Source organism: Notolepis coatsorum (genome assembly GCF_963971535.1).
Source record: "Notolepis coatsorum genome assembly, chromosome: 3".
Classification (NCBI taxonomy): Eukaryota; Metazoa; Chordata; class Actinopteri; order Aulopiformes; family Paralepididae; genus Notolepis; species Notolepis coatsorum.
The window spans coordinates 152684443-152703691 of NC_140167.1; the positions used below are offsets into that span (position 1 = coordinate 152684443).

General features: G+C 41.1%; 1 long non-coding RNA gene across 1 annotated transcript; it reads right to left on the reverse strand.

Annotated features, from left to right (window-relative positions):
* Window positions 1-2194: 2194 nt before the first annotated feature.
* On the reverse strand, window positions 2195-4253 carry LOC311224708. Its single transcript, XR_014619463.1, has 3 exons — window positions 3815-4253; window positions 3108-3315; window positions 2195-2780 (listed from the first exon to the last, which is right to left on the reverse strand). It is a non-coding gene; the product is annotated as an uncharacterized lncRNA (long non-coding RNA).
* Between the last annotated feature and the right edge of the window lie 14996 nt (window positions 4254-19249).

A 19249-nucleotide genomic window follows, 5' to 3' on the forward strand; every position in this document is an offset into this window, starting at 1 on the left:
AAACAGATATGTACAGTGTTCAAGTTATACATCTATCATTACACAATTACAAGTCGGCACTCCACCCAATGATCCAACCGTGGCAGTGTTAGTGCCATGCTCTACCCGTTGAGCTACAGTGAATGAAACCCCTAACCCTGGCAGTCTTAGTGCCATGCTCTACCCGTTGAGCTACAGTGAATGAAACCCCTAACCGTGGCAGTGTTAGTGCCATGATCTCCTTTGAGCTACAGTGAATGAAACCCCTAACCCTGGCAGTCTTAGTGCCATGATCTCTGTTGAGCTACAGTGAATGAAACCCCTAACCCTGGCAGTGTTAGTGCCATGCTCTACCCGTTGAGCTACAGTGAATGAAACCCCTAACCGTGGCAGTCTTAGTGCCATGATCTCCGTTGAGCTACAGTGAATGAAACCCCTAACCCTGGCAGTGTTAGTGCCATGCTCTACCCGTTGAGCTACAGTGAATGAAACCCCTAACCGTGGCAGTGTTAGTGCCATGCTCTACCCGTTGAGCTACAGTGAATGAAACCCCTAACCGTGGCAGTGTTAGTGCCATGCTCTACCCGTTGAGCTACAGTGAATGAAACCCCTAACCGTGGCAGTGTTAGTGCCATGATCTCCGTTGAGCTACAGTGAATGAAACCCCTAACCCTGGCAGTGTTAGTGCCATGCTCTACCCGTTGAGCTACAGTGAATGAAACCCCTAACCGTGGCAGTGTTAGTGCCATGATCTCCGTTGAGCTACAGTGAATGAAACCCCTAACCCTGGCAGTGTTAGTGCCATGCTCTACCCGTTGAGCTACAGTGAATGAAACCCCTAACCGTGGCAGTCTTAGTGCCATGATCTCCGTTGAGCTACAGTGAATGAAACCCCTAACCCTGGCACCCATAGAGCTATACAGGGTCACTATAATTATAATAGGATTGGCTGCTTGACTAAAAGTCCCAACTTTTTCAAGTCTCTGTGAAGCCTGTCTAAATGCAGAAACAGCTGTGTACAAAGTTCAAGATTAAAGAGGTTTATTTGTCACATACATACCAGGGCATACCGTGAAATGCCGGTGGCCATGCCCGCATCGATTGTGCAATAATAAAATACATAAACAGGTAATAAGAAGGCATAAGATGTGCATGATAAAAATAGACATGCTAATACAGTTTCAACTCTGTCATTATGCTATACTACAATAATCTAAACTATACAAGAACCACATCGGTTCTTTCCTTTAAAGTGACCTTTCCATTTAGTTTAAAGTGACATTTTTTTTTAATTCATTGCATACATACCAGGGCATACAGTGAAATGCAATAATACAAGTAATAAGAATAAGACATATCAGGTATATTTGATTTGATTTGATTTTATTAGGGATCCCCATTAGCTGGTGCGATAGCAACCAGCTAGTCTTCCTGGGGTCCACACACAAAAAAACACAAAAACAATCACTATTGCAAAAAACTAAATTATTAAAAGTCAGTACACACAATGCATAATGAACCTACTGTAACAATTAATATAGCAAAAATTACATTAGTGTAAAACAAAAACAAAAAATTACTTTACAGTGTTAAAAACAATTTAAAAACAATTTAAGATTCTTTTTAAAAGTGAATCTACTGTAAATGCAGCAGAGGTTCCGAGGCAGGCCATTCCACAGAGTTAATGCTCTAAAAATAAAGGATCTCCCCAGAGCGCTGGTTCTAGGACCTGGCAATTCAAGCTGCCCACTACTGGAACCTCTAGTGTAATGCTCGTGCACAGTATTACTAAAAACAATCTGATTATGTATAAAAACAGGAGTCTTACTGCTCATGACCAACTTGAACAGCACAAGTATATTAAAAGACAATCTATTTTCAACGTTAAGCCAAGAGAGGCGGGCATGCATACGGCTCACATTAGACCTTAGTGAGCAGCCCAGTACCAAACGTGCTGCCCTGTTCTGGACCACCTGGAGCTTCCTGAGGTCACCACTGGCAGCAGATGACCACATCGCAGAGCAATAGTCAAGATGACATAAAACTAAACTTTGCACTATCTGACATAAAAGGGGACGGGCAACAAAAGAAGCACATTTCCTGGAAATACCAATTGCTCTTCCCATTTTTAAAACAATATAATTAATATGCTGAGTCCAAGTGCAATCCAGCATCACTCCAAGGAGTTTAGTACTTTCAACTTGTTGAACTGCTGAATTACACAAGTTTAAATGAAGCTTTTATATGTACAAGAGTTTTACAAAAGCTTTTACTCTACAAGAACCACTCCTGTTCTTGTTTAATTTTTTTAAAGTGACCTTACATTGTGAGCGTGTGCAGCATGAGTGTGTGTGTGTGTTCATGTTAAAGTGACTGCTAGTACAGTGTGTGTGTGTGTGTGTGTGTGTGCTCTACATCCATGTGTCTTCTCCATGGTATCTAACATCGTACAGTCTTCTTGTTCTGAGGTGCTCTAGACGTTGGGAGTGGGCATGTAATGTCTTTTGCGTCATCAGAACAGTATTGTCTTATCTCCTTATAAAGATATTCCTGTCGGTCGTTGTCTAGACCAGGTGGGGGGAGGACAGGAAAACCAGAGATGGTTGGGTAGCGTTTTGGGTCTTTCAACAGCTGAAACGTGAATGGCTCTGTATCGTCACAGTGTAATTTTGCCGTCACCATGCCAGGACTGTTGGCATCGAAGCTGAAGTGCTGGTATTTCTTTATTTGTGGGAATCTTTTGAAGAAGCCTCCCAGATGTCGCATTCTCTGTCAACAAGGGCCAGATGTTTTAACTGCACCTGGATGAAAGCATGAATGAATGAAAACGTTATTTAACAGATTGCAGAATGGGTACAACACAGTACGGCTCAATACACACACACACACACACACGGCTAATGAGGTGGCAGTGCTCAGTTATCCTCAGGTTATCCTAATGTCATGTGTGTTGAAGCTAGGGCTGGGCGATATGGCCATGCCGCAGTATTTGCCTGCGTCCACCTCTTGTTTGATGTGGTCATTCAAATAGAGAAGGCATGTGTCAGTGGAGTGGGATGTTCTGAAGCCAGATTGGAATTCGTAGATTAGATAGTAGTAGTGTAGTAGTGAAAGTAGACTGTACACACCTGGAGTTTCTCCACCTGCAACTTCTCTGGCCTTCCCGCGGCTTGCTGTAATTGGTGATTGTTGGAGTAGCATTGAGAACACAGATCTGTCCTGGGTTGTGTGATCATTATCTGCGGAAGGAGTGCTTTCCACAACCGAAGGAAGGATCTCTGACCAACAACACGAAATCTCCCGCGGTGTGAGGCCATCTGTCGCGCATCGCTGATCCTAAACAAAAATGTTAACAATAGGGAAGAGAATTAACGAATGAAATACACACATTGTACACACTGTATCTGTATGTCATGTATGTCATATATTATGTTATGATGAATTGAAAATGGGGGACCCTGATGTAAACAAGATGAAAGTCTTTCTCTGGTCTGCATCCCCTTAACAATTGTATGTATTGAGCTGTACTGTACTGTACCCATTCTGCAATCTGTTAATAAACTTTTCAATCAATCAATCAATCACTCTTGTTTACATTCAGGTGTAGTTTTTAAGAATCCCTATCCTAGCGATGTGCATTACAAAATGGCCGCACAAAAACTACACTACCCAGAATATCCAAAATGGACGCCCTCGCCGGGTAGAATAGGATTTGACGACTATCTCTAGACTTTAACACCTATTTAAACCGATTTATTGCTATTGCTAAACATACATATACGTCCAATACAATACATCTACGTCCAATACAATATACAAGCATAAAGACACTTACCCATAAATGAAACAGAACGTTGGACGACAGACAACAACGTCGTGAAATCTGTATGTTGTCCTCGAAGCCACACGGACAGCGTTTACTCTTTGTACTTTTCGTCTTCTCTGAAACATTTTGGCATGTTCCAATAATGGACAACAGACACATGTCCCTTTCTCTTGGTGTCAACGACGCGGTGTCCAATCGGTTTTGGTAAATTAGCTCAACAAGACAGGGCAGATCGTTCTGAATTTTCCTTTCGGCGCGCCTGGCACTTGCAGTCGAAAGCGTGTATCTTTCGGAGTTCCTCTTCAAGTTGTTGTCACCGAAGTAGTCCGTGATGTGGTCACTCATTAACGCCGAGGAGTCTATACTCATTCCATCTCTTCCTCTATTAAGAGCAACTGATAATCTTTGTGCGGCCATGTCGATGTTATCTAAGCAGCAAACAAGTGTTGTGGGCTACAGAGGTGCTGTGAATTATAAACACCAGACAGTGTGGGGGCGTACCTCACATAACAGCAGCCTTTCACATGCAAAAATAGGGCAGCCGGAGGGAACAGCCCCCAGAGCTTCGTGAGAGACGATCATAGTATGTCTCAAGGAGCCATTTTTAAACACAATTTAAACACAATTAGAGTTATTATATATGTTCGCTGTTATACTAAATATGTTCTTCAACCCTCGAACTGTAAGTATATATATAAAAAAAAAAAAACGGAAATGAAAAAAAAAATAAAAATAAAAATACTTTCCATTCTCGTCAGGAACCTGGATCGCCGAGTTGTAGGCTCGCACGCTGGGCGGAGTCACATATTTGTATATTGTGCATTGTATTTTTGTGTAAGCAGGGGAAGGGATGTAACATGTATAGTGGTTAGGTTAGGGGAGATAGTCATTGAGGGTTTACTTAGGCTGCAAACAATACAGTGAGCCTATTGAGGAGAAATGAAATAATGGATACATTGCCTATGATAAATCTGGGGTTCACAATCCGGCTATAACTGGGTAGATTGTATTATTGTCTTTGATGCACAGGGGTATATTTTTAACCAGGGGGGATTGAGTAGGGATTGATACACAATTGTTAAGGGGATGCAGGCCAAAGGAAGACTTTTGTCTTGTTTACATCAGGGTCCCCCATTTTCAATTCATCAGATAGTCAGTACTGCTACAACTATACATTTATGACATACCAGATTTGCAAATTCAGTCACCCGTGTTAAAATACAACATAACTTTTATTGCATACATGATACACAGTTAACGGTAGTTTGAGAGTAGTTATAGGCTGAATTTGGAAAAATGCTCTACACTAGAGTTACATGTTGCTTGCAGTAAAATCAATTTATCACACGTGTATGAAGAAAGGAACATTTAGGACTAACCACTATAATGTTATGTTGAAATGAAACATGCTTACATGTATAATAATTAGAGTTGATGGGGTATTTCCAGTTTTTTAAATTTGTGTGACATGTACACTTGTAAGGTTGGAATAATGATGTTTTGTTTTATGTAGCTTGAATTAAGATGCTTGTATAGGATGCATTGATGTTGAAATGTCAGATGTTGATACTTGTTATAGCTTTAATGACACCATTGATTTAAATAGGATAATGTTTATATTATTTGCTAAATGTTTTATAGTGGAATTTGATACAGGCCCAGTTGTGAAGCAGGATAATTTGCTGATGCTTGTTTTAGATTGTTAAATCTTTAATACACTGTTAAAATGTTGACACAAGCCTCCGACTTGTAGGATAATTTATTGATGGAGGCTTGCTGCAATGACACATTTTGATATGGTTGTGTTTACAGTGATCGAAACGGTTGTTTTTATTAATCCTTAATGAGTTTCATTGCTATGTTGAAATACTGTTGGAATGTTATGTCTTTGAATGCCATTTGCAAATCCTTGGGTCACAGTGGGATAATTTAGTGACAGGGGGTTGTTTAGAAGCTGCTATGATGTAAGATTGTGTTTTGGCAGTTATTGTAAATGTTTGATAGATGATTTGTGTATGAAATGATTAATCCTTCTGTTGAGTTACAGGGAGGTCACTGAAACTCACAGGAGTGACCCAGGCTATCTTTACTGAGCAGTAAACGGCCCAGGGGGGTCGTGTATACAACTGTTTACGATGGCTGTTCTTTTTATGACAGGATGACGTGAGATTAGATGCAACAGGAGAGGGTCAGAGGTGAAGATGCAGGAGACAGTTGTGGAGTGAGAGAACAGTTGGCAGTTATTTTTATGACGGGGGAAATGTTGAGACAGGAAGCGTGCTAATACAGAACACAGGTGGGTGAGTGAGTGAGACGATCAGGGAGGTAGTCGTTCAATGGGATTATGACTTTTGGAGGGCTAGCTTTTTGGTTAGGGAGAATAGCGGTAGACTCTCAAGGTACTAGGAATGCTTTGAGGTTCTGTCGTTGAGGGAGAGTTCCTAGACTCTCTCTGGCAGTAGGTAGGAGTGTAGAAATTAAGTGTGAATTGTATTAGCCAGGGATGAGTGTAGCCTGATGAGAGAGTAGAAGAGATGAGCGCAGGGGAACTAACATTGTTTGTCTGTCTGTTGGTTGATTAATGAGTGTATGAAAGGAAGTATATGTTTATAATATGAATGAAGCGTGGATGATGTTGAATTGTGATGTTTGATTGGGTCCTTTTGATTTCAGTGAATGATTGAGCTGGGGGTGGGGGCCAGGAAGCCCTAAATTACCCATTTACACACACACCCACACACAGGCACACGCACACACACACACGCACACATAGACACACGCACACACACACACAGACACACATAGACACACGCACACACACACACAGACACACACAGACACACACGCACAGACGCACACATACAGGCACACACACACACATTCGGATCACACATACATACACACACACAACTTAGCTTTCACTTAAGGGGAAACTAGTCTTAGAAATGACAAAAATGTGTTTAAGTAACCACTTGGGTTATACCGCAAATAGACCTGGGAATTATTGTCGCTTATCATTTGTTTCATATAATTTGTTTTACGGAGGGAGTTTGTTTTTATTACTTTCATTTTGGTTTGATTTCTTTTGAATGTCTTGTGTGGATGAGGGAATGAATTTAGATTTTTAGATTTCTTTTCTATTTTTAATCTTTAAATTTAGATTTTTAGATTTATTTTCTATTTTTTCTATGATTGTGTGGCCTGAGCCTGTAGAGGGTGTCTGTGCTGGCTTGTGAGTTGTCAAAGTCACTGACATGTGTGAAATGGAACGGTTGGATGATGAGATGTTGAATGTGTGGTGTTGGAAAACCTGTTTTTTAGTTTATTTTCATTGATTTACTGTTTTAGGTATGAATGGTAATTGTTTGTGTGAAAATTGCAAGGCAGGTGATCGGGGGAGGTGTTGTATTTGAATATTAATTGGTGGTTTGTGTTTTTTCCCAATCTGTGTTACATGATGTGGCGGGGGAGGACTGTTGAAAGAAGAGATGCATTGGATCCGATCGATGACAAGTTAAGTAGTGCCACCACGATTTGCATATGGAATTAATGGCTTCCCTTATTGAGTATGTTGACATATTGTGTAAAATGATTTGCTCTGTGCTTGTGTCTTCAACAGCTCAGAAAAGGGAGGGGAAAGGCAGAGCAACGCTGAGAGAGACATGAATACATTTCATTAGATTATGAGACGATGGTGTGAACCCGTTCAGTCAGTTCCTGTGGGAGATTGTTGGATTATGAAGAGAGGTCGCTTGGGACGCTGCCCCTCCTTCAATATAGCCCCGGATACAAAGGCCGGGGGTTTGAGACAAACCTCCAGACTGACAGAGTCGTTAGTCTGTAGATCCATGGAAATACAGTCATGGGACAGGATATAACGAGGTCACAGGCCTACAAACATTGGCTTCGGCTGAGGCTGGCCGACATGGGGTGGAGGGGGGGGGGGGCGAAAACGGTCAGAGACTGTGCAACCAAAGCGTTGAACAAGGGCCTCTGTGTGATTGATTGGTATGTTGGACGGGAGGTGACTGAACGGTAACAACTGATATAGATTATGACACAACGCAAGAGTACTAAACTAAACACATACACATAGGTAGGAGATTAGGGGTAGGTTATGGCCGACATGGTGAATGAAAGAAAATTTTCGTTGAAATTCTGCTTTTCTCTGCCAAAACTGAGCTGTGGAAACAAGAAGTGACAAGTTTATGACCGTTATGTGTCATAAAAGGGGGGAGGATAGGTGGGAAGCAATTAATTAAATGTGCAGACGTGATTGTACTATCTTAAAGAAAAAATTAGCAGGAAGAAGGGATTATTTCAGAGAATGAATGTAAAATGGAAAATTGTGATACTAATGGATCTTGTCCTCCCCAGATCATGTAAACGGATACTGTAATTTTAAAGATTGTGATTGATTAGACTTTAAATGTGTAATGTTTAGATTGGAAAAAGAAAAATGTGAGAAAAAAGAAAAAATTGAGAAAATTTTGAAAAAATGATTTTTATTATTATATTGTATGGTTAGTATGAAAATCAAGTCAATATACAGTATATGACAATGTGAATTGCCAAAGTGGGGAATGTGGTAATATTGCCTTTGAATTTCATAATTAATATGTGTGAATAAATTAGAGAACCATAATGCAAAAAGCCAGGGGTACCCTTTCAACAGTAAAGGGTGTTTTAAGTGATACTGGTGTTACAGAAATAGTCAATAAACCCCCACTAACAAATGTACTCAGTACTCAGAACAAAGAGACAAAGGTCACACCTACTGTGACCAGATTACCGCAGAGGACAGCTGGTCTAACCAGAGACCTCATACTGGCTCTGACATTATAAGACAGGACAATCTATTAATCAACTGTTTAGTATCAAAAGGTCTCATATGATGTCTGGTATCAGTCTAAGAAAGCACTGACTGTACTTGGATGATATTAGACATCTATAGCCATATAGAAGGAATGTTAAAGTTATATATTATTCATTTAAGAGGAGATTTGACCACACCAAGGAGGGGGGCCAAGACCCCCCCTTCTGTTCACTGAGGGAAGACGACACCAACCCCCACCCACGAACCTGTTGGGGACCTGTTGGGACAGACCCATCAGGAAGACAATGACGGGGGCCACTAGCGGCCCCCTCTGGGTATTGAGTCAAGATCCACACAGGAGATCAAGGGGGGGGGGCAGCCGGCCTCCCCCCAGAGAAACCCAGAGGGAGGGGCTGCCAGCGCCCACCGGACACCGCTCACAGAAGGCGCCCACAGGAGAGGCATGATTGGATCAACTGTAATAGTGAACTGGATTCTATTTTGGCTAGAAATGATAGGATATAAGGGCCCACAAAGTGTAATTCTGGAGCTCTCAGGCCGGACACAACACAGGGGGTCTGGGGGCTCCACCGACTCCTCCCGACCAGAGAAACTACTGCTTTTTGATGTAAGTAAGCTGGATGGAACCCGTATTGTTTGGTTAGACTAGAATGTAACTTAGCTTAGAAACCAGGCTTACTTATATGCAAAAAAGGGCTTACAGCATGGTCAATGTATGTTCAGATTATGTTACCGACTGTTTTATGTACATTATTGAGGTTGGAGATGCAAACCTGATTGTGATATTTCTGTACAACAGACAGCTCTGTTAATGTTCTCTGATCATCTTTTGTATGTAAAAGTCAACCTTTTATTCACCCTTGGCCCTGACTCAAATAAATCAGTTGAGTTGAAATACAGTTCTGGTTTGTCTGGCGTGCACGTTTTATTCCTCATCTGCTAAGTCAGAAGAGGAGACCAACGATTCTACAAGTATGAATCTTTCCTCCTCCTTCCAGATAGTCAATCTCATTGTGTTGTACTACAATAACCTCAAATTATTGTAGAAAGTCTGTGGGAATTTACCACAGTAGAATTGAGCAAAAATACTATACTGATAGAATTGTACTCTGGTAAAAGTCCTGCATTTAAAGTTCTCCTCAAATAAAAGTAGTAGCCTATAGGCCTACTTTATAATAACATTTTATGGTTGCCCTAATCATGGCTTTGGTTGCCTCTGGTAAAAAGTATAATTGATTAATATTATGATTATACGTTTGTAAAGCCTTTACATTAACAGTACTATACTAACGGAGTTATCAATACATAAAAAAAGCACTTTGATTTCTAATGATATAATTTCAGCTTTAGATAAGAGGAAACACTGATGCTCTCTTTATATATCTGTCAAAAGCCTTTGATCATTGATTGATTGAAAACGTTATTAACAGATTGCAGAATGGGTACAATACAGTACAGCTCAATACACACAATTGTTAAGGGAATGCAGACCAGAGAAAGACTTTCGTCTTGTTTACATCAGGGTCCCCCATTTTCAATTCATCATAACATATATGACATACATGACATACAGTTAGACAGTACTGCTACATCTATACATTTATGACATACCAGATTTACAAATACAGTACTGTTTTTGATACAAGAAGAGTCTAAAAAAGAGAGTACATTGAAGGTGGTGGGGTGGGGGGGGGGGTGGTAACTGAACCTTGGATTATCGACTAAACCTAACTTGGTCCCAAGAAGAGGGTCTTGTGTATTATTGGGTTTAATAGGGCATTTATTGTACATTGGAGGGGGTTGCGTACATTTACAGGGGCCAGTTTCGAATTGCAGTCTCCTGTAGGTGTTCTTTGAGAGTGTTTTTGAAAGTGGGTAGTGATTCACATCCCTTTACAGCTTTGGGTAGGGCGTTCCACATTGATGTGGCATAATTGCGAAACGTGTTTAGTCCCTTGTTTGAGCCGAATCTGGGTTTAACATGATTTGTGGAGCTCCCTCTGGTGTTGTGATCGTGGTATTCACTGACCTTTGGGAAGTATTTTGACATGTACATGGGTACCTTGGTTTTGGTACCTTGGTACCTGAATTTGGAGGGGATATTGTCATGACCAGTGGCCTTGTTAGGTTGGAGGGCGCTCAGTTTTTTGAGTACCTCAGCTGTTGTTACCATTTCTAGTTTGAAATCATCTTTGCGGACCCCTAGGTTTTTGTAGTAGGCTATGATGTGTTCTACCCCAAAATGCCCTGAGTGGGAGGGTAGTTTGTTTACCAGTGTTGTGGCTATGTTTGTGAAGAAAATGTTTAAGTAATTGGCTACATCCAGCTTGTCTGTGATGAGTGTGTTGTCTGTCTTTATGTTTATGTTTGAAAATCTGGTTTTGAGTTTTTTACTGCAGCCTAGTTGATTATTGAGTAATTTCCAAAGTTCACATGGTTTGTTTTTGTTTTCCTCGGTTTTGTCATTGATGAAATTCTTTTTTGCAGTTTTGATCATGGAGTTTACGTCATTTCTTACCCTGGCGGTTCTTAGGGGGGCCATGTCGTTTAGTATAGTTGAGTTGATTCACATACACGTGTGGGTTGGGTGATCAGCTGGCTGAGGCCGTGCAGATCACAAAACCTATTGAAGGATTTGAAGACGGGTACATCTTTTGTTTCCTTTTCCGTGTTCCAATCCCCAATACGAATATTTTCTGCATCCTCAGCTCCAGCTAAGCACACATCCAGCATATCATAAAAGCCATTTTGATCTGGTGGTCTGTAAATTGTGCCGACTAGAACAGATTTATACCCTTTCAAATAAAATTTCCACCCATACAGTTTCAATAGCTTCATGATCTAGGTCAGTACGGTCATGCACGATCTAACGTTAACGAATATGTATAACGTTGTTACGACCAGAGGGGAAAGTAGAACCCAATATGTGGAAAGACCGGAAAGCACCTCCGAGCCTACAGAATGATAGAACCACCAAGGGAGAGCAACGACGAGGGCAGGAAACAGGTAACAGGAGGAAATGACGCCACGATGAGGAGAGAGAGAAACACACATATATACCCACACTAATTAACATTGGCAACACCTGGCCAGGCCAGTCTAACAGCAAAACAATTAACACCAACTAAACACAAAAGCAATAACAACAACCAAAGCAATCTCACAACAACAACCAGATAGGAGGACGACATTTAAACAAAGGAAGGAAAAGCCCAGGATAACAAACAAGTGGAAATTAACTCAATTACATTTAACCAGACCAGGCCAGATGGCGCCATGGAAGGAGGTAGGGAGTGTCCAGTGTTATTGTTAAGACCATTGAAAGGAGGTAGAGAGTGTCCAGTGTTATTGTTCTCTTTAGCCCCACAGGACCTGGGATCGTTACATAACGTTATGAATAAATACATAAATACATGCATACAGATCTATACCAGGGTAATGTTATGATGTGCATTTCATTTAGACATGATATTTTATGTGAAGTAATAGCCTAATATGGAAATAGCCTGTGTGGTCTGTCCCAAATGCGTGAATATTAAAGGCAACCAACTTGTGTTCGGCTTTTCTCTGATTGGCCGCGCCCCCCCCCCGCCCCCACGCGCAGGCAAGCGCAGTCGTCCCACGTCCCAAATGAAATCCAAGGAGCGCGCGCGAGCGGCAGCGCGGGCAACCAACTTGTGGCTGCTGTTCCAACGCACTTGTGTTGGGCTGCGGTAGCAGTGGAGCGCTATGAAATGCGCTGAACTAGAAAGCGTAACGTTATTATGTTTCGCGTTTTTAACAACCAACTACCAGATTCACTTGTGTATAAACAAAGCCCATACAGTTATGAAATGCGCTGAACTAGAAAGCGTAACGTTATTATGTTTCGCGTTCCATTGATTAACGCCATTACCTGCTGTGCTGTAGGAAGCAGAGGTACAGTAAGTTACAGTAGGTGTAGGTTACATGTTTAATCAAAGCCCATACAATTTTTTAGATGAATGATTGTGGATATAATATAGAAAACACATCATTATGATATTGTCAGAGGGAGAGGCATGACTTCGCGACAGCCATATTAGACACTCACTGTACATCAGTGTGGAACTGTAACGTTATATGTTATTTTGCCCGTGGAGGCTGCTGAGCCTGAAGCGCCAGCGGGGCGACGCGGTGGTTTATCCCCGGCTTTCGTGCGCCGCCGCCGGCTTGATACAGCTTCAGCAGCAGCAGCGGCGGTGCTCTGTTGTAGGAAGCCCTTCAATGACAGCGGCGCGCTCTCATATTTTGCGAATGCATAAACTATATCTTAAATTATGGCTATGTGTCTAATATGGCTGTCGCTTATCAATGACTTTGCGACAGCCATATTATACACATCGCCATAATTTAAGATATAGTTTATGCATTCGCAAATATGAGAGCTCTGTCATTGAAGTGGGTGGTGGCAGCATTACTAACAGCAGCGATTTTTATTGTTTTGTCATGACCAAACATAATCCCAACATAGATATGAGGTGTACTGTATGTCAAATGTCGGTCATGTGGTGGAAGAGTTTAGTACAGTCACACAACAGAACACCGCTGTAGTACAGTCACACAACAGAACACCGCTGGTTCGACCAGCGCTTCTGCCGCGCCGCAAGGGCGTGTGCTAGTGGATTGATTGATTGGCCGTGTGGCCAATCAGAGAAACGCTGAACGAAAAGCTGAACACAAGTTGGTTGCCTTTAATATTCACGCGTCCCAAATAGTGTTGTCTAAACGCACGTTACCCAACAGATATCCTAGTTCAGTGGTCGGCAATAGGCGGCCTGCAGGCCGAAATAGGTCTTCCAGGCGCCAGCAATAATATCTGCCCATCAGATTATTTTGAGAATATGATTTGTGATGAAGATTCGCTTTATTGTATCGGAATCGGGAGACTTCGGTAAAGTTAGAAAGATATTCACAGATTCTAATTTCCGCTGTCAATAATTCTTAAGCGAAATGTTTTTAAAACACAAATGACACCTCTTTCCTATCGTAGTAAGGTAGACAATGAGCTACAACCTTATTTTCACTTAAACAAGGCGAGCCGGCCTCGGAGCTGCAGGGCCGCGGGAACTCAGTCATCGTTGGGGGTGCTGAGATAAGTGATATTAATAATAACGTCATAGGCGGCGCCAGCGGGTTGCGCTGAAGGGGAGGCAATGACCGCGCAGCGTGCAAATTTTTTCCTCTTTTAATATATAGTGCAAATTAAGTGTTCAAATGAAGGCATCCAATTACCTCCTTAATGCAGCAAAATGCAACGTTTCGTCTTGGCATCAATAATCTTTTCTGCCCGGTGCAGCCCGGTAGCGTAAAGATTTTTCCTAACCCACTTTCAGTTCCGCGTTCGGGATCCCTTTGATTATATGCCTAAAACACCGGTCTGTATAGCAGGGAACACTGCATTATCGAGACAGCGCCCCTATGAGGATCTTTTCCGAATTCTAAGAGTAGGGTAAATCTGCAGTGCCGCTCAATGACATTGAGTAGGATACGGTATTACAATGGAATAAAAGCCAAGCCTTGCAGTTACAACTCCCTGCCAGGTGGGGGTGCTGCAGACCCCGCAGCACCCCCCCTTGCTGCGTCCCTGCGGAGCTGTACATTTAATAATATTGATCTATATGTGCAGTCGGCCTTGAGGCAAGTGCGCAGCCAGGGAAAAACATTAAATATCTTCACTCTTATAGAGTGTAGTGTCACCAAACTCACTTAACAGATCAATTTGATCCTACTGGTTATACTACAACACTTAGATTATAAAAAATAAAATAAAATAAAAAATATATATTATGCTTTTTCATAATTTGGGGTATTTTTTATAGAAATAGTATAAAATAGTTCACTCTTGTACACTGTAGTACCATAAAATTCAGTTCAAAAAAATCATTGCAAAATCATCAGAGTAGAAAAAATCTGCAGAAAATATTGCATATGTACCATTATTGCATTATTGCACATGTCCCAACATCTGTCATATTGCACATACAAGTATATGTTATAGTGAGGTAGGTGTAGATGTGGTGGCAATAGGGGGGGGGGGTGATTGTTCAGTTCAGTGATGGCTCTTGTGGGATATTGTGGATATCCTGAAGAACGTACTCAGTCAACCGAGATCCAGTTAATAAGGTTTATTAGCCAGACAGGTAGAAATATACACATGGTAGTTTATAGAGAATGGCTGAGGCTTCCGCCCAGGTGATCAGCTGAAATCTCTCAGGTAGTGAAGGCTGAATCTTTGTGAGGAGGGGGATTATATAGTGTGAAGGGGGAGGGGGGGCCCCACATTTGATAGGTCAACTGGGTGGGGGGGGGGACACAGGATAGGGAACAAAGGAAAAGGGAGAGGGGTGTCTTTACATGAAAGTTGGGGACTCAATATATTATTCCACAGTTAGACCCTTCTTTTTCTTTATAATGTGGGTGAGATCAATATATATAATATACCAGGATTATTTGGAACAAGTAAAATAATGAAAAGTTAATAGACATGGTAAAAGAATGCAGATCGCTGTAATCCATAGGTTATCAGATAATGAATGAATAGAAAATAATGAAAATAATGAAAATTGGCCAATGTAATCTATTGGTTTACCGGATTAATCAATGAAAGTCAATTCAAATCCTTAATCTGGTGGTTGAAATAACATCTTAAAATAGAAATATTTACATACGTGATTCATGACTTGCTTGACTAGATTAAATTATGTGTGTTATTTTGATATCAGAGATGTGGGAATATCACCCTTTTCTTTTATTAATAATAATCTGATTTAACCCCTCAAATATCTATATCAATGAGTGGTCCTCAACTCTTATATCAAACAAACAACATAATCATTAGCGCATATCTTGGCTTGGTACTTATCTCCAGTCATTCACGTTGTGAATCAGACATTAAGTGTTAGCTATGTGTCTTCATGATAATATCAATGGGAGCTAAGATCGGGATGGGATGGGATGGGATGGGAGCGGTAGTACGCATACGTCTGTCTCAAAGAGTCCTGCATGTATAACACATGCGCATGTTGGTGAATTTATGACTGTGTGCCATTATTACTATCAATGTAATAATTGTGGAATATTACTATAATGAGCTGTATGTGCATGAACCAAGCATCCTTTGTGAAGCACTTTGGTTGACAAGTGTCATGTTTAAATGTGCTATATAAATAAATTTGATTGATTGATTGATTGATTGATTGATTGATTGATTGATTGATTGATTGATTGATCAACCCAACACCTATTATTACGCATAATTCAGCTTCATATCGATCATATTGTTTCAGGCCCATGAACAGAAGATATAAACACAGTGTTCACAGTGATACTCAGGGTCACAGCTTTCTTGATGGTATATAATACTTCTTTGTGGCATCGACCTTAGATTAGATTAGATTAAAATGTATTGTCATTATACAGCACAAGTACAGTACAATGAAAATAAATTTGGCATCATCCAACCAGAGTGAAAATTACAACAACAATATACAATGTACAGGTGGTTAAACTGGGTACAAAATATACAAATTAGTACTACTGAGTATAGTGCTAATCAGATGTATGTACAGAGTTGTAGTATAATAAATAAAGACAGTATGACTACTACTGGCCAGCAGCGTACTAGTAAGAGTAGAATATGTACAGATATAGATACAGTATAGTAAAGGACTAATTGCAGGTAAGTACAGACAGGTGAGGATACGTATATGCGGTGAGAATAAATATATATTCTCTCTCTATATATATATATACAGCCTTATTGTACATGCTATCATACAGAGCTATGGGTTACAAGTAGGGCTGACTATTAGTCGAATGCAAAAAAAAAAGATATTATAATAAAAAAATATATATATTATTATTATTATATATTTTTTTATCATTCTTTCCAAAAGAAAAGAGGCCTAGAAGCGTGGCTAACGCTAATGGCACGCATACCAGAGGCTAACTGCCTAAGAAAACAGGCACAGAGGCACTGAAAGAGGATTTCACCCATCTAATGAACACACTAGACTAGACAAATATCAAGATTTATCCATCAGTGGACCAATTGCATGCTTTTGCAGAGGACAAGAAGCCTTCCGTCGACTCCTTCAGACATTAAACACCCCCACAGCCCAAATGGAATGATGATAAAAAATTCAATTAAAATTACACTTTTTTTTCCCATAGTCGACTAATAGTCGACTATCGGCTAATTTTGGCGACTACAAGTCGACTATACAAATCCTTAGTCGGGGACAGCCCTAGTTACAAGTAAGTATATAGAGGGGTTATATGCAGGTATATTCAGACAAATAATGGGTAGATATAAATTATATAAAAGATATAAATGTAAATATACGGTACAGATACAGCACTGTTGTACATGCTATCATACAGAGTATGGGTAGACAGTGAAAGCAGTAGGTTATATCCCTCCCTCAAGACACACACCCACACACACACTCTTCTAAAGGGCTAATGCAGGACTCCTCAGGTACCCGACCTGGTGTTGGCCTGCAGTAGGCTGGCCCCCAAAGGATATTTCCCAAACTCCCCACTAACAATTCTGCTGGGAGTGGAGTTCATAAGGTGTCTGAAGAAAGCAGGTCCATTCCCAAGCAAACCAGATGATTCCAGAGGGTTGTCAGAAGGGTTGTACAACGTAATGAGTCAGCTTTACGTGAATGAACAGGTGAAATCTTATCACGTACGCCAGAACCTTCACATTTAGTGCCACCGTCAAGAGGAACATCATGTTTGGACTGTGCTGAGTGCCGCCGAGCACGGAATGTAATACTGTTTTGTTCCTCTAACTCTAAAATGAAACTTCCATTGTAAATGAACAAACCCTGCCGACCTTGCTCGGCAATCTGAAGAATATGTATGATTTGCAATTACGCTGCCAAAATCCCATGGCCGAATGCCTCAAAAACGTGCATGAGCTCATAAATACATTCATGGGGTATTAAGAAAGTGTCATCAAGCAGACAATGACAAATGGTGGTTATTAACAGCATAGAAGTCTCCCATATGCTGCTCTACAAGTTTCCCGGCTAACACTCATTCTCCTACGTCTTGGATGGGCTATGTAACAGATAGGCAGCTGGCATTGTGACACACTGTAGACTATAGGGTGTGTAAATCAATTGCCCACAAGGTAAGTTAAATCAACCCTTCACATGGCTTGTTTTAATGTGGGCTACAGCCACAGTCAAGTAGCTATTTACGTTCCATAGTATGTTTAATTATGCTAATACCATTTGTGTTGCTTTCCCCCCCCTGAGATATCTTTTTATCGGTTGACTTATAGTGGGTTGTATTAAAGCTTCATCTCTTATCCTATAGGAGAAGAAAAGAAAAGAAAGAGGGAGAGAATACAGCATGTTCAACGGCATGCCATACAGTAGGTCATATGTTAGCAAAATATGTTAAGGGTCCCACATAATTACCTTATAAACAACGCCGGACTGACAAAGAACAGGACTTTGCTCTTCCATCCATTCACTGTATCAGCGACTCTGCTCCTCCTCATAACTTCTGTGCTGCAGAGTATTGGTCTTGGGACGAAATATGATTGTGGCACTATATCCATTTATATTTCTTGACAGTGCCTACTGTAATATCTCCTGAATCAAATAAATGTCATCATTCATCATACAACCCAGAGTCTCCTCTCATTTCTGAGAGGTAGAAGCCAATTCGATCCACTTCTGTGCGATATCCATCCATCAGCATCACTCTCTGCGATACAAAACTTTAAAGGTCATATTTTCTGCTCCATAATCTACACTGTTCTTTATTATGCCTCTGCTAGATCTGAAATCTGTATTCCTTTGCTTTATCACTTCCAAGGAGGCTCGGTCCAATAATACATCCATCAGCGATAAAAGAGAAAACACGGATATACCACTCTTTCCACGACAGACTGATTGCTCTCGCGGTCGCTTTAATCCTCTGGTGCTTACAGATATAACAAAGTCACATATTTCCTATGGGCTCATATTGAGAGGATATATTCAGATGTCTCTGCAATATGTCAGATGGATGAAGTGTGTTAGAGGGAGGGAAATGAATGGTAGTTCGCCCCAATGTGACCACATTGGGTATTGTATTGGGCCAGAATCTCTCTCAGCTTCAGAAAGACTGGTAGTGGGAGTATGTGTAGAGTAAGAATGAATGACATTTTGTCAGATGTGGAAGAGAAGCATAAAAGGCTTTTCACACTGTGAGGCGCACAGACAGGCACATCACAAAACGACATTCCCACGGGATACACCAGGGCGAGGACCTGTTTGTTTTCATCGTGTTACTGCCCTCCGAGATCCACCCTCCATCTCTCACCATCTTCTGCATGCAATCCTCCCCATGCCTTTTAGTGCACTTAAGAATTCAATGTGAGGGCCATTTGGGACCTCTGTTGTCTGTGGGACCTCTGGTTCTGTGTAAGCCTGTCCAAATATTCCCTGAGCAAAGACCATATATACAGTGCTGCCGTCCTGTGGTTCTGTTATTAGGTTCTGTATGGTGACAGCTGAGGATGAGTCAGGAGAAACACCTGTGTTGTGGTTTTCACAATCTGGCCTGCGTTGTTGTTTTCTGGT